Raw genomic sequence first — 16,507 nt, forward strand, 5'->3', positions numbered from 1 at the left:
CATTTTTTGGAGTTGGTATTCCTGGTTATAGAAATAAAAACAAAAATGCTCTTGGCAAGCTGTATTTAGAATATAGCTTCTTATGTTTGTTAAGCCCTTCCCATCTCTACAAATGGGGATAAAGAATGCCACAATCAAGTGTACTTGGAGGAACACACAGGACTTTCAGATTATCTCTTGGCTCCTACCTTCTTTTCCTCTACTGCACAGTTCTGTCCTGAAGGAGGAGTGAAGGAATTTTCTTACTAAAATGTTCACTGTTACAAAGCCAAAAAGATAGAAGAAAAGGACAGGCTGTACCATTTAGAAATGTGTTTGTAAAATTAATAATGGACTAGTGCTTGCATATCGAGATTCCATTCTTGAATACTTGTTTGTTAAACATGACATTTGAAATATGATGTAAAAATCAGTGTTAATAATATCTTTGAAAAAGCAACACTGAAGAGGATGCATTTTACTCATAAACTGACATGTTAAATTAAAATACCTTTGTAAACTACTGAAAGAATAAAAAAATGGGCTGGGATTTTGGCCTAATGGTAGAGTGTTTGCATGAAGACCCGGGTTTGATTCCTCGGTACCACATACATAGAAAAAAGCCAGAAGTGGTGGTGAAGCTCAAGTGGTAGAGCTCTAGCCTTGAGAAAGTCCAAGGACAGTGCTCAGGCCCTGAGCTCAAGCCCAGGACTGGCAAAAAAAAAAAAAAAGAAGAACAAAATTTAAAAGAAAAAAAGCAATGAAAAGAAAATCATTCTGGGTTTTTTTTGACCCTGATTATAAAACATTTTATATCTCAGGCCACTGTCTCTTTAAAATGCTCTATTGTCTTAAATTTCCTGTTAGGAACCTCTTGTAGTTTTCCACCTTCAGTTTTGGCTTCCTTCTTTCTTTCTTTTCTGTATGGGTTCATCTTATGCTACCTAGCCAGTTTGACAACTTCTAGGGTTTTCAACCTGAAATTTTCTTTTCTAAGTCTCTGGGCTAGCTCGGTTACATCCAGCACAAACGATCAGTTTATTCACATAAGTCTCAAAATTGTATGTCTAACATAAGTTCTTCTTTTGGTTTGCAGCTTTTAGAGTTAATTACCTACATGGTATTGCTCTTTCCTAAAGGCACCTCAAATTTACAATGCTAAAAAATAGACTTATAATTTAACTTCCCATGTAATGGTTTCCCTCTACTGTAGTTACTTTTTTAAATTGATAGCTAAATTAATTCATTTTTTTATATTTCTTTCTTCTTCATGGCCAGATTTCACCACACACTTAGATTCTTCCTAGATTTTTGTTTCTCTTTGTCTGTGACACTATTAGTGTAGCACAATCTTCCATCTCTCAACTTCTCATATCTGCCTTTGGTCCATTTCAGTTTATTTTCCACAGTGCTGCCATTTTAAACACATATGAACATACACTTGTCCTTGCTACTGATCTTGTGAGAATTTTAAGTCCTATGATCTACAGAGCTTTGGATGACTCATGTTCACTTCCTTCATTCTCTCCTCAATCTCTGACTTCAAAAACACTGGCACTTATGACTTCCTCATGTTGGGTGTATTTCCCTGTCTTACATTCTTCTGTTCTATTGTGTTTTTTTTCTTTTGATGCTGGTCCTGGGGCTTGAACTCAGGAGATAGGTGCATGCATTCCTTGAGATAATTTTGCTCAAGGATAAAATTCTATGACTTGAGTCACAGCTCCACTTCTGGCTTTTTTAGTGATTAACTGAGATAAGAGTTTAATGGACTTTACTTTCCAGAGAGGTTCTAAATCATAATTCTCAGATTGAAGCCTTTGAAGTAGTTAGGATTACAGGTTTGAACCAGCAGAAACCAGCTCATGCTTTTCTTTATTATACTTACTAGACTGTTTACTGTTTAATAATATATCTTTGACTAGCATATTATAGTTTTTCCATTAGAATCTAAACTACATGGAAACAGGAACTGTGGGCAGAAACAGCTCACTGCTCATTTTTTTCAAGTTTAGACTGGCCATTTATGTAGATGATTAGGAATCAAATTTGTAAGAGCAGTAAAATTTGAGTCTAAGAAAAAGTAGCTTCCACAAAATGAAGTGGGACACACCTATAATTAGAGCACTTGGTTGGTTGAGGGAGTAAAATTATGAGTTCAAGACCATCCTGGGCTATATAGTAAAATTCTGGCTCAAAAGGAAAAACAAATTCTAAGTTTACTGTATCACGAGTGTAACCATGTGATATCATTCGAGACAATGGACGACAAGAAGGAAAGGATGATGGCTATGTACATGCAACGCTTTCTTCGCCAGGCTCTATCTTCCACATGCAAGGAACCACCATGATATTCCTTTTTCATACTGACTGGAATGGAGATGACCCTCCAAATGACCTGGTGGAAATTTAAATTCAAAAAGGCTTTTGAGTCTGTCAAGAAGTCTGCCACAATGGCAGGCTATTGGTAGAGTGCTTGCCTAGCATGCAGGAAGCCCTGCCGTTCAATTCCCCAGTACCACACCACATACACAGAAAAAGCTGAAAGTGGTGCTGTGGCTCAAGTGGTAGAGCGCTAGCCTTGAGAAAGCTCAAGGACAGTGCCCAGGCCCTGAGTTTAATCCCCAGGAGTGGCAAAAAAATGTCTGCCATCATACCAACCAATTAAGCCATTGTTGCTGTTATATATGAGTAGTAAATATACAATGTATTTTTGTTTCTGTCAGCAATTTCCTTACTCCAGCCATTTTAAAAACAACCTCTGCCTTCCTCCTTGCCATATGCCTTAGGTTATCACAGTAACTTGGCACACTGTTATGTCAAAAGGCAAAATTATAATTTTATTGAAAAATGTTATTTTACGGCTTTCCAACTTGGGCCTGGCAGAATGACTCCCATAAAGAAGGGTGGTGAGAAGAAGAAGAAGGGCCATTCTGCCAACAACGAGGTGGTGATCCAAGAATACACCATCTACATTCACAAGCGCATCCATGGAGTGGGCGTTAAGAAGCATGCTCCTCATGCACTTGAAGAAATCCAGAAGTTTCCCTGAAGGAGATGGGGACTCCCAATGTGTGCATCGATACCAGGCTCAGCAAAGCTGTCTGGGCCAAAGGAATAGGAATGTCTCCTATTGGACCAGCATGTGATTATCCAGAAAGCTCAATGAGGATGAAGACTCACCAAACAAGCTCTATACCCTGATAACCTATGTCTCTGTTACTACTTTCAAAAATCTACAGACAGTCAATGTGGATGAGAAATAACCAGTGAGTGTCAATAAAACTATGAAATTGTTCTTTTTTCATATATTTTTGTTGTAATTAATAGAAGTGTTACATTATATTCGCCAGATAGAAGGTGTATTACTTCACATACATTGATACCCTTTCTCATGTCTTGGTCCCCACTTCCCTCCCCCCACCCCCACCCCTCATCTTGTTTTCCCCCCATCCCTATCCAATTTCAAATAACCAAATACAAATATATCCAATATATCAGATAACAAAGTGAGATACTGTACCAATATGAGATAACCAAGGGTATAAAATTGTTTTCATGTCTGGGGAAAAATGTTATTTTACTTCACTTTCCATTCAACAACTGGGCAACATTCCAATACATAAAATGGAATAAGCATTGCAATGTGTTGGGAATAATAAATTGGTTTCATGGAGAGAGAAAGGCTGAAAATAATTAAAAAAATAAAAAAACTAAAAATTTAAAAACAAAAGATTAGTTCCTTTCTTGTAAAGCAGGAATGAGAAAATAGTGCAATAGAAAAAAATCAGTAAGTTAATATCAGATTATTTAAGTTACTTTTTTGGTAAGAATTAAAATATTAAATAGTCTAAAGATTAAAGCAGAAAGTCATTCTTGTGTCAATTGGTGTATTTAGAAAATTATTTCTCGGGCCGGGAGTTTGGCCTAGGGGTAGAGTGCTTGCCTAGCATACACGAAGACCCAGGTTTGATTCCTCGGTACCACATACATAGAAAAAAGTCAGAAGTGGTGCTGAGGCTCAAGTGGTAGAGCTCTGGCCTTGAGAAAGTCCAAGGACAGTGCTCAGGCCCTGAGCTCAAGCCAGGACTGGCAAAAAAAAAAAGAAAATTATTTCTCATTACCTTGATTTCTTAGAAGGGCAAAAAAGCAATAATTTTAGCTTGAAATTTAACACAGGTAATTCCATTTTGATTTTCAGTCTATTCTACTGAGGCTTAGGCTAGATATCTAGCAAAAACTGGTCACCTATGTGTATTTTAATTTAACAGTGGGCATTCATGAAGTAATGAACAGACAGTAAAGTGATTATTAAACATTTGCTTAATAATCAATACTTTTTTGGCCAGTCATGGGGACTGAACTCAGGGCCTGAGCACTGTCCTTGGGCTTTCTCAAGGCTAGAGCTCTACCACTTGAACCTCAGCACCACTTCTGGCTTTTCTATGTATGTGGTATCAAGGAATCAAACCTGTGTCTTCATGCATGCTAGGCAAGCACTCTTACCACTAGGCCAAACACCAGGCCCAATAATCAATACTTTTATTTATATTTTTTCAGTACTGGCAATAGAACCAAGGGCCTCACTCTTCTTAGGCAAATAATATCATTGAACTACATCCTCAGCAAAACTAGAATGCTGTATAATTACTTGACAAGAATTGATGTACAAATAGTGGAATTTTGAAAGAAATGAATAATTTGGCAATTTTGAAAAACATGCTTAGTAACAATGGTCAAACAATATGGATGTCTAAGCATGTAGAAAAATACGTTAAAGTTAAAGTAGAAGGTATATATAGTCACCTCAAACAAATACTGTGAAAATTTTGGTCATTACTTAGGCTGCAACTAATTCAACATAAAATTTGTTTTACCCAATATACCATCATAGTCTAGAATTTTATGGGATTTACTATTATAAAGCCTAAGAGAAGATTATGTCCTATGCTCAAATTACCTTCAGTTTCAAATGAATTGCTTTCATGTGATTCACATGAAGCACCCCGTTTGTTCCCATTTGTGTCTTTGGGTCTATTTATTCATTTGTGAGAAGCAAATATGTGAGTGTGTGTGTGTGTGTGTGTGTGTGTGTGTGTGTGTGTGTGTGAATGGTGATGGACTCCCAAGCATGGAGGTAGCAGAATGGGAGGTGCTGCATCACCTGGAATGGAATAACATTTACTTTTCTGGGAGAGTATTCTTCACTTTCACCATACACGCCATGGCTTTAAGGACACTCATTTTGACCAATGCCTTCCTTTTCTGCAGAACACCACCAACAGGTAGTCTTATGAAGAAGCATTTTGGAGAAGATGGAGAAGTAGCAGGAGACAAATGAGGTCTTCCTTGAGATCATGTGATTCCATTGTCTGGAGTGGCTTGTTATTACTGCGTAATGTGTCAGTGTGGAGTGTATCTAGCTGCTGTGTTATAGAAGAGCCGGAAGTTGTGCTGCTCACATAGGTTCCATCTTTGTTTAAAATTCAACTCAGTTTTTCTTTTCCCTGACCATACCATATTCCTTCCTGTCTAGATGCTCATTGTACATGGTGGGAAAACCTTTCTTTTATTTGTAAATACTAATAGTTCTATAAAAATAAGAATGCTTTGCAACTCAGTTAATATTGACCAAAGTGTGCTATCTTTATTTTCCTAATTTATCCTCATGATACTGTTATGCAGAAATTCTCTTACCTTCATTTCACAGATGAAAAGAGTGCATCAGTGAGACGTTAATCTACTCAGTATCAGCCTTAAAGCTGTCAAAGCTAAAGTTCATGCTAAGAAACTTGACAAACTTGTTTCTGATGCTGTGTTGTACTCTGTAATTCTTTCATGAAGCCTTCCTTATTCCCAACAAGATCTGATTTCTTCTTGCGACATCCTCTGCATTTCCCATTATGGAAAGAATCCTATTTTGTAGTTTATTATGAATATGTATGTTTCTCTCTGAAACAGTCTTCTTCAAGGGCCAAGACTAAGATTTTCTCAATTTTATTCTCCTCTAGAACAACTTAAAGAAAATCATTTTTGAGTTGCTTCAACTGAGTAATGTGCAAAAGTTGGGTCAATAAGTGGTTCCAAACTTGGATGAGTTTAATGAACAAACATGAAATACATGATTAAAATGGCCTGTTTGGCTGTTAAATATTGAAGAAAAACCATCTCAGTTTGAAGGAGTGGAAGCTGCTTAGCCTCTGGTATGTGGTTATACTAGAATGTAGATGCATGATTATCAGACCTTTTGATTTTTTTCACGAGAAATTTAAATTTTCAAAACGTACTCCTTGATTTTTTTAAAAATTATACCAACTAAAACATTAGTATATGTATAGATGTTATGGGTTTTCCTTGTGTTCATGTTATACAGAATAATGATTCTACAAAATAGATATTCGGATCCAAATCTGGATATTCTATCAGAATTTTTGTAGAAATAATACTATTATGAATTCTATACCATACAAAGTTTAAGGGTGAAAGTAGGAAGAAAGAGAAATATAGCACTATCAAAGTTCCACTAATATTTTGGAAGAACAATCATATATTTTATATTTAAGAGCCTTCTTCTATAATAACCAGTGCACGATTATGAACAGTAGTATAAATAAGTTGTATACCTAATATATTTACTTTATGTACACAACTTACAGATCCATAGTACATGCAAATTTTATGTAAGTCTTCAATTGAATTTATAATATATGTAAATCTGTGTCAAAGGTTTTTAAAAATTAGAGATTCAGGTTCAATTTTATTTAACAAAAATGAAGCCTGGACAATGCCCACATTGCTTTGGTAATACAATTGGTAATATAATTCTCTGAACTAGCCAAACCTTATAAAAATGACTGACTTAAAATTTGTTCTGCATATGATTAATTTGAAATGACTGTTTAATTTGTTTGGCTGAAGCCCTGCATGCTAAAAATGCTTTGGAGAAGCTACATGTTGACAAGAATGAAAATAAACTTCCTCATTCCCTTCCAGGATATGCAAAGGTTTTAAAACTCTTTTCAAGTTCCATTGCAAGAGCTTTGAGTTTCCCAGCTCACCAAAGGCTTACAGTGAATATCAGTCTTGATTAACTTCTAAAACTAGGTGTAAAGAGCTAACAGTATAAAGAGTACAACATGAAAATAGTAGGATTTTTAACACAGGCAATGTTTAGTTCATCTTAAGAAAGGAGATACTTCATGAGCTTCTCAAGATCACCTAGGAGAATATAGGAATTTCCTTCTTGGATTGGTTTTAAGAATAGGCTAGACATTAATTAAAGATATCCCCATTTTTTTGGCTCACTGTGTTGGTGCTCACTGTTACAACTTCAGGTAAGAGTACTGTTTAAAAGAGAAAGAAATTTCACATTGTCTTCCATGAGATTTTCTTTTAAGTTACATTTTTAGCAAAAAAGATGACAGAGTTTGTTATATATTAGCCAAAAGAATGTACAATGACAGAGAATGTAATATAATCACATCAACATTCCATAGATTAGAAAACTTTGGCACTGGAAGGGACTTTAGCAGTTGTTCTAACCCTCTTAGGGAGTTGGACTAGTTATCTTCAATACTCTTGATATCTCTTTTGACAAATGAGGCAGCTGAGTCCCAGGGTCAAAGTTCATGTTTACTTTGGATCAGTCTCTCTGGAGGAGAGTTGACTATTAAAATACCAAAAGGATTCTAAGTTACAAAATAGTGGTGATAATTTACATGGCAATTCAAATAAATGTTCAGAATAGGTCAGGGACTTGAGATTCTTGGAATGAAAGTTTCCAACTTTCCCCCCTTTATTTAATTTTTAAACGAATATGATATTCAATATGATATTCCAGTCATTTCTGTGTGAAGAAACAAACCAATTATACCAAAAGTCCCTGCTTCCTGCCTGGTTTATTGCAGATACTCAACATATCAGTATTTTCTTTTTTTTCTTTTTTGGATCTTGGAACTTCTTTATTTTGCTCAACATGACTCTTAAGACAGGTACAGTTGAATGAAGTGCTATTTTATATAGTGCTTCTGCTGTCTCTTACTTATCGAGTTGCTGTTGTGGCTAATCAATAGTCTTGTTGCTCAGAACTCCCTTCAGTTATGTGTGTGTGTGTGTGTGTGTGTGTGCGCGCGCACGCGTGCGTGGGTGTGTGAGTGTGCATGCACATGTGTACAAGGGCTTGAGCTCAGGGCCTTATGTTTCTGGCCTAGCTTTTTCACTTAAGGCTGGTGCTCTACCACTTTTGTCATACCTCCACTTCTAGCTCTTGGCAGGTTATTTGGAGATAAATGTTTCATGGACTTCTATGCCTGGGCTGGCTTTGAATCTCCACCATCAGATGTCAGCTTCCTGAGTAGAGCTAGGATTGTAGGCATGAGTTACCACCATTGCCGACATCCCTTCCCTTTTACACTTGTTAATACTGAAATGATTTGGAGTGCAAATAATGGTAACGATAAAAGAAAAACTATAAAATAAATAAAGGCTTTTCAAATATCCTTAAGCATTTTGTTAATAACTTAGCTATTTAGACCCTGCTATTAAAAATGCATATCTGTATTTTTAATAATGGTCACCTACCTTAAATGTTTTTCTTTCTTTCTTTTTTTGCCAGTCCTTGGGCTTGGACTTAGGGCCTGGGCACTGTCCTTGGACACTTTTTGCTCAAAGCTAGCACTCTGCCACTTGAGCAACAGTGCCACTTCTGGCTTTTTCTGTATATGTGGTACTGAGATTAAACCCAAGGCTTCGTGTATGATAGGCAAACACTCAACCACTAGGCTACACTCCCAGCTGCTTGATGTTTTTTACTTTCTCTTTTTTCTTTTTTCTCTTTTTTCTCCTCCCTCTCCCTCTCCCTCTCCCTCTCTCTCTCCCTCTCTCTCTCGTCCTGGGGCTTGAACTCAGGGCCTGAGCACTGTCCTTGAGCTTTCCTCAATGATAGAGCTCTACCACTTGAGCCACAGCACCACTTCTGACTTTTCTATGTATGTGGTACTGAGGAATTGAACCTGGGTCTTTATGCATGCTAGACAAGCACTCTACCAGTGGGCCAAATTCCGGTCTAGATTCTTTTCATGTTTCTAGTCTAGATATTTCACTACTGCAGTGGAAATAACTCAAAGATTTAAAAGCAAGTGTTCTTTGATTTGAGTCTATAGCTACTTTTGAGAAACTAATTGAATAATTAATATTTATTAATAAAACTTCTGCAATAGGGGTACTTGAGTTTTACAAGTTTCTTGCTAGATTTGCAAAAAGAAGAAAATATTCTTGGCATAATAATTCATGTCTTAACAAAATGAAATGAGTGCATTAAACAAATAAAACCTCATCAAGCTCTGGACTTTCTTCACATGTTTCAAGGAAAATACTGGCATATAGGAAAACAATGCATTTTCTGTGTGTTATTCTCACTGTTCAACACATCTGGGGAAAGGAAACATGTGGTGCTAAGTTTTAATCTATGTATTTTCACATTTGGAACATTCATATATATGGAATCTTTAAATAAATTTCAATTGTTGTTCCTTTATATATTGTTTGGTTCCATTGATAGCTAACAACATTTTCATTCTTTTTTTTCTCTTGCTCATAAACGTATACTACAGTTTTGTAGCTTTAATTATTGTAAGTAGGAACTCTAGAGGTAAAAGCTATGGGTCTGAGTCTCTGTATTCTGCTAGTTGTGAGACTTTGTAATATTTATTCCATCTGATGTCATTTCCTTATGGATAAAGTAAGGTAAATATTTCTTTTTTTTTTTTTGCCAGTCCTGGGCTTGAGCTCAGGGCCTGAGCACTGTCCTTGGACTTTCTCAAGGCTAGAGCTCTACCACTTGAGCCTCAGCACCACTTCCAGCTTTTTTTTTGGTATGTATGTGGTACCAAGGAATCGAACCCGGGTCTTCGCGCATGCTAGGCAAGCACTTTAACCACTAGGCCAAACTCCCGGCCAGTAAGGTAAATATTTTATTGATAATTGTTTTGAGGGATTCGTGAGTTCAGTGTTTGTAACTGTTAGCATAGTGCTCTATATAAGGTCAGTCCTGGTATATATTAGACATTCAATAATTATTGATTGTATGATTGGAGTGGAAAATGTTAATCACTTGTTTTACTGTTTTAAGTACTCATAGTGACTGGCTCTCCCATTTATCTCAGATGCCAGCAGACATAGTCTGTTATGGGTCTTTTGTTACAACCAAACAAGTTTTCTTTGCATTACTATATACTATTCAGCATCTATTCTACTTCACAGAGAGGATGCTATACTCTTCAATGCCACATTTCAATCACTTTCCTAATCTTGCTCAAAATTCACCCTTTCCAGGAAATTGCCCAGCTACCCCATCTTATGGAGATAATGGCATTATTCTGGTGCATGCTGTCTGTACTCACACACTTAATTATGTAACCTGAACATGATGATATATAGTGCGCTCTCTCTCTCTCTCTCTCTCTCTCTCTCTCTCTCTCTCTCTCTCTCTCTCTCTCTCTCTCTCTCCACACTCACACACACACACACAGACACACACATCAATGTACATAGTCATGTTTTGCATCTCCAACCACAATTTTTGCTAGTCCTTGGCTTGAGCTCCGTGCCTGAGCACTGTCCTTGGACTTTCTCAAGGCTAGAGCTCTACCACTTGAGCCTCAGCACCACTTCTGGCTTTTTTCTATGTATGTGGTACCAAGGAATCGAATCTTGGTCTTTGTGCATGCTAGGCAAGAACTCCACCACTAGGCCAAACTCCTGGCCCCTCCAACCACTTTTAAAGCTCTTCACTATCAGTGAGGAACCTGTTTCCTAGTTTCTTGAATCACCCTTGGCTTCCAGCCTCAAGAACACATTTTCAAATGCTTGCTGAATAAATGAATCAATGATATCTAATGAAACTGCATTTTACACCAATAAAATCAAAACAAATGGATGCAATTTTATGCTTATGACCTAATGCATCAGACTGGATGTTTTCAAAATGAACAGATATTCATGATTATTTTTATATCTTATAAAATAAGGATGAAATAGGAAAATGCATCATTTTATGGCTTCAATGGCAAATGTTACCATAGCACATATTAGAATCCAAAATGTTGTACTCTTGTAGATGAGTGTTCAGTCTAAATCAGTGATGTAGCAGTATAACTAACCTCTCAGACACTCTGTTTCCCTATCTGTAACCTAAATAAATTAAGAGTTGTGATTACATTCTGTTTACTCTCAATTCAATGTCACCATGGCATGTATATTTAATGACTTATTTCAGCCTAAATTAGGAGTGTGACAGTATATACCGCGTGAATTCTGAAGATGTACAGGCACCAACTGTGCCTTTTAGGAGTGCTTAAATATGTATTAAGAATATGTACCTTTTATCTTGGCATGACACATGTCATTTGTTCCCAGAGATACTACCTGGTTCTATTATTAGGAAAATATGATTTATTATTTTCTAGGTTGCTAAGATGATAATAGAAAGATACAAAATAAAAAAAATATTTTAATTGTGAAGTACTGTGAAATGCAAGACAAAAGCCAGCATGTCCTTTTCCAAGAATGAAAAAAAGCTTTTCTCACTCCCTTTCTTCCATTTCTTTACCTCTCAACACCCCAAGGACTATATCATACAAAAAGAATTGCTTAATGACATTAAGGAACCATAAAAAGTACAGCAGTAGAACTCACTGGCCACTGATGAAAGTCAATTATACAACTCATGAGTGGAGACAGTGGGGAGGGATTGGGAGAGAGTGAGGGAGCAGAAGACATTGTAGTAAAGGAAATGTACTTATTATCTGAATCATTTAATTTTAATTCCTCTGCATATCACCTTTATAAGAACATTAAAGTAAATTAAGTTAAAAATAAAACCAGTTACCATCAGTTTACATTTGTAATCTTAGATAATCATGGTTCAAAATCAGCCTAGTTCTTGAGAGAGCCTTTCTAAAATAATCAGCAAGGTTCAAATGGTAGTATGATAGGCTTAAAAGCAAGCTGAGCAAGTATGAAGTCTTGAGCTAAAACTTCAGTACTGGCAAAAATTCCCCTAAGATACAGAATTATTTCCTAAAAATAATGGCTTGCTACAAATGGTAAGTAAAAATGATTTAAACATCACCACCAGAGATGTATTGGCACATGCTAATAAATATAACACTCAGAAGACAGAGGAAGAATGATGGCTATTTAGATGGCAACTGGTGCAACACAGTGAGATACCGCCTCAAATGAACAAAAAGCCAAACATGTCTTGCTTATATCTACCATGTCTTTATTTAAAAGTAAAAAGTCTATATTATAAATGAAGAATAAAAAATACCTTCCATAATGAGAACCAGATTTGGAGGAAAATATATTTTTGTCCGACAATGATAATGTAAAATGGTTCTTAAGACCTTTATATTTTATGCAGCACTCTGAGTATACAGGTCTTTAACTAAAGACAGCATTACTAGCACATGAAAAGGTTCCAACTATGACTAACACATAAAAGAGCTTCTAAGATTCGATGCACCCACAGAAGTGAGTGAATGGAGCCTCAAGAAAAAAGACAGCAAACTGAAACAGTTTTCTATGATGTTTTACACTCTCAAAGGATCTACAACCTTTTAACATTAAAAAAAGAAGTATGGGGAAAAAAACCTAAGACTTGGTATAGGTCAACACTACTTATGGTAAGAGGGAAGATGAGAAGAAAGTCAGACATTCAAAGCACAAAAAGTATTTGAAATAACCTTTGCTAGCTTTGAAGATGGAGTAGATCTTGTGCAAGCATCTGTGGTAGCTTACAAAGGCTGAGATCAACCTTGCAGCCTGCAAGGAAATGGGAACTCTGTCATATAACCAAAAGTAACTAAATTCTGTCAGCCACTCAGTTGAGGCTAGTAACTGATTATGACCCAGATCCTCCAGCTAAGAGCACAGCAAAGTCAACATCTCATCTCTGGTCCTGCAAGTCCCAATGGGGAGAACCAAGCTGATCCCACTTGGAATGCTGACCTATAGAACTGTGAGTTAGTAAATGAGTATAACACTCTGTAGCTATGCAGGTAACACAAATAAAAATGACATATGTATGTCTATTATCAAGACAATCAACAGCAAATGATGAGAAAGGCAGAGAAGGAAACCTTACAAAATGTTGATGAGAATGTAAATTAGTATATCCACTATGGAAATCGGTATGGAGGCTCCTTGGGAAACTAAAAAAAAAAGAGAATTACCATAGGAATTCATTATTCATGTATATAGCAGCAATACATGAAGCTGCAAAATTTTAGAACTAGTCTAAGTGCCCAACTGAAGACTGAAGAGAGAAAGTTTTCATAAATTTTGTATAGCTTTATTTAGCCACAACAAAGAAATTAGGCCCTTTGCAAGAAAATGGATGGAAGTGGAAAAGCATTATATGTTAAGAGAGATAAATCAACCCCAGAATGATATATCTCTTGTTTTTGCTTACGTATGGAATCTAGGCACAAAATTAATTATATGTCATGATTGCAAAAGGAGGAATATGATAGTAGTACATCATTATATATATATGAATGAAAATAGCCCAATGTTATTTTAAAAGGCTCATGAGCTTTAATATTGTTTTTTCTGTTGCTGGTTTTTATATCCTCATCATGAGCTGTTTTGTTTTACTGCACAAAATTCATTCCTTTACTGATGTATGGAGGAATTACCTACAATAAAAAATTATCACAATAAAATGAAATTTTTTTCTTTTTTTATTGTGATTAATAGAAGGGTTACATTATATTCACCAGATAGAAGGTGCATTACTTCACAAACATTGATACCCTTTCTTATGTCCCCATTTCCCTCCCACCCTCCCCCCGCTTATCTTGATTTCCCCCCTTCCCTATCCAATTCCAAATAACCAATTAAGCACATATAAAATATATCAGATAACAATGTGAAATATTGTAACAATATGAGATAACCAAGGGATGGCAAAAGAGATGAGAGATAAAATAGTACATTAAGACCAACAGTCATTCATTATATGGCTTTTGTTTCCTTATCCTGGAGGTCCTGACATTTAGTGTCATACTATTTGGCCTAATGTCTCTAGATTTTGTTCTATTGTAAATCTCTGAAAAAATGAAATGCTAAAAAAGAAAGAAGGTACAAGGGTACAAGGGTAAAATTATAGAACTATGTAGTGAGTCAAGATTTTCTGCTTTGGCGAGAATTTGAGGGATGGTAAGATTGAGACCATTGCTATAGCTGTGGTCAGAGTCCCTACCTATCAACTACAAAGCTCTGGATTCAAACTTGAGATACAGCTAAAAAATAATCCCCTACCACCACACTTGTATTAAAAAATTACCATATTGTTTCAACAATATACTAGAGATAGTAGAGGAAACAGCAAGTGATTTTTCAAAATAGGTCAGTAAATATTTTATAATCTGAGGAACACTGAAATAAATGTTAGAAATTTGAATTAAACCAACAAAGCTTCAAAAATGTGTGAGACAATATCAGAATCTAACATTCAAAACAGAGTGGCTAAAGAAGAGGAAATTTTTTAAGGAATGATAGTTGCAAAACTTTCTACATTTAGTAAAACATTAATTAACATATTCAAGAAGCTCAATGAAGCTAAAATAGAAGGACGCAGAGAAAAAACATGCCAAGATATATCATAACCAGACTGCTGAAAACCAAAGAGAAATTGAAAATCATTGAAAGCAGCCAAGGGAAAACATACGCTGTGCACAGAGCATTGATTCCAGCATCTGTGGCTTTGACATCTGATACCATGTCGCTGAACAATTGAAAATCAATGTTTAAGCCATCATGTCATTTACCATGGCTTATACAATGCAAGTTGTTTAGGTGCAAATTGAATGAAATAAGCATGCTGAATATTGTGAACACGGGCGAGTACAAGTCATAGAATAGCTAAATAAATGGAGAGCTAAACTGTTTGTAGATCTAAGGATTCCATCTTGTTAAATATCAATTTTATCCAAAATGATCTACAGATTCAACCAAATCACAGTAAAAAAATCACAGAGTATACAGAGAGACAAACTGTTCAGATATAATAGTGTTGGTGGAAGGAATGAAGAACATCAGCAGAGAATCTAGAATATTCTAGAATATTGAAATACATCCATAAAAACACATCCTTCTTTTTTCCTTGTTTTCATATTGAACATAAAACCTTGCTCATGCTAGGCAAGCATTCTACTATTGAGCTGCATCTCCGGTGCTTTTGTTAATTTATATGTTGAAACAGTCTTACTGTCTTACCCTGCCTTGGCCTCCTAAGTGGCAGTGTACAATTGCCTCTAGTAAAATGAAGCTTTAAAAAGGTATGTTGATTTTATTGTTGTGCTGTTTAGTACACTTTGATGATTATGCTTGCTATAGTAAAACATATCTATACACTGTAAAATATACCATTAACATTTTAAGTTTATAGTTTAGTAGTGTGAACTACACTCATGTTGTTGTGCAATTATCATCCAGAACTTTTTTTTGCTTTGAAAAACAAGTTATGGCCAGGAGTTTGGCCTAGTGGTTAAAGTGCTTGCCTAGCATGCATGAAGACCCGGGTTCGATTCCTTGGTACCACATATATAGAAAAAAAAAAGCCGGAAGTGGTGCTGAGGCTCAAGTGGTAGAGCTCTAGCCTTGAGAAAGTCCAAGGACAGTGCTCAGGCCCTGAGCTCAAGCCCAGGACTGGCAAAAAAAAAAAAAAACCAAAAAACAAAAACCAAGTTATATCCATTGCCTTAGTCCATTTATGATGCTCTAACAAAATACCTTAGTTATTATAGCCCTTTCACAATCCCATTTTAAAGGACAAAACTCTCACTTGGCCTAATTTTTAAAGGCCTCATGTCTTAATACTATTGGATTTTTTAAAAAAAAAATTTGAACTGGGCACACAGACTATATCACCTGCCTTTGCTTCCCTACCATTTCTCAGATACACTTACTTCAAGAGCCTCAAAATGCTTAACTTATTCTACTTTCAATTAAAAATTGCAATAGAGGGGCCGGGAGTTTGGCCTAGTGGTGGAGTGCTTGCCTAGCATGCATGAAGACCCGGGTTCGATTCCTTGGTACCATATACTTAGAAAAAGCCAGAAGTGGTGCTGAGGCTCAAGTGGTAAAGTTCTAGCCTTGAGAAAAATCCAAGGACATTTCTCAGGCCCTGAGCTTAAGCCCAGGATTGGCAAGAAAAATCTCAATAGAATGTTGAAAGGGATAACTTTGATCAAGGTTATACACATATTCATAAATGGCTTTGTTAAATTGCACCACCTTTGTCCAACTACTTAAGATAATAATTAAAGAAATCTCAAATCACGATCTTTGTAAATCAGGCTTGTGTGAGACTCAAGGTATGATTCATCCTGAGACGAATTTCGCTGCAGCTGTGAAATCAAGAAACATTAAGTGTTTTAAAAAATAATGGCCAAGGGGCCGTGAGTTTGGCCTAGTGGTAGAGTGCTTGCCTAGCATGCACAAAAGACATGGGCTCGATTCC

At 36.2% G+C, this 16,507-nt stretch overlaps 1 pseudogene; it reads left to right on the top strand.

Moving 5' to 3' along the window:
• The first annotated feature begins 2,866 nt into the window (after positions 1–2,866).
• Positions 2,867–3,245, top strand: LOC150041367 (large ribosomal subunit protein eL31 pseudogene; annotated as a pseudogene).
• The last annotated feature ends 13,262 nt before the right edge of the window (positions 3,246–16,507 follow it).

Source organism: Megascapheus bottae, chromosome X (genome assembly GCF_031878675.1).
Source record: "Megascapheus bottae isolate mThoBot1 chromosome X, mThoBot2.hap1, whole genome shotgun sequence".
NCBI classification, from domain to species: domain Eukaryota; kingdom Metazoa; phylum Chordata; class Mammalia; order Rodentia; family Geomyidae; genus Megascapheus; species Megascapheus bottae.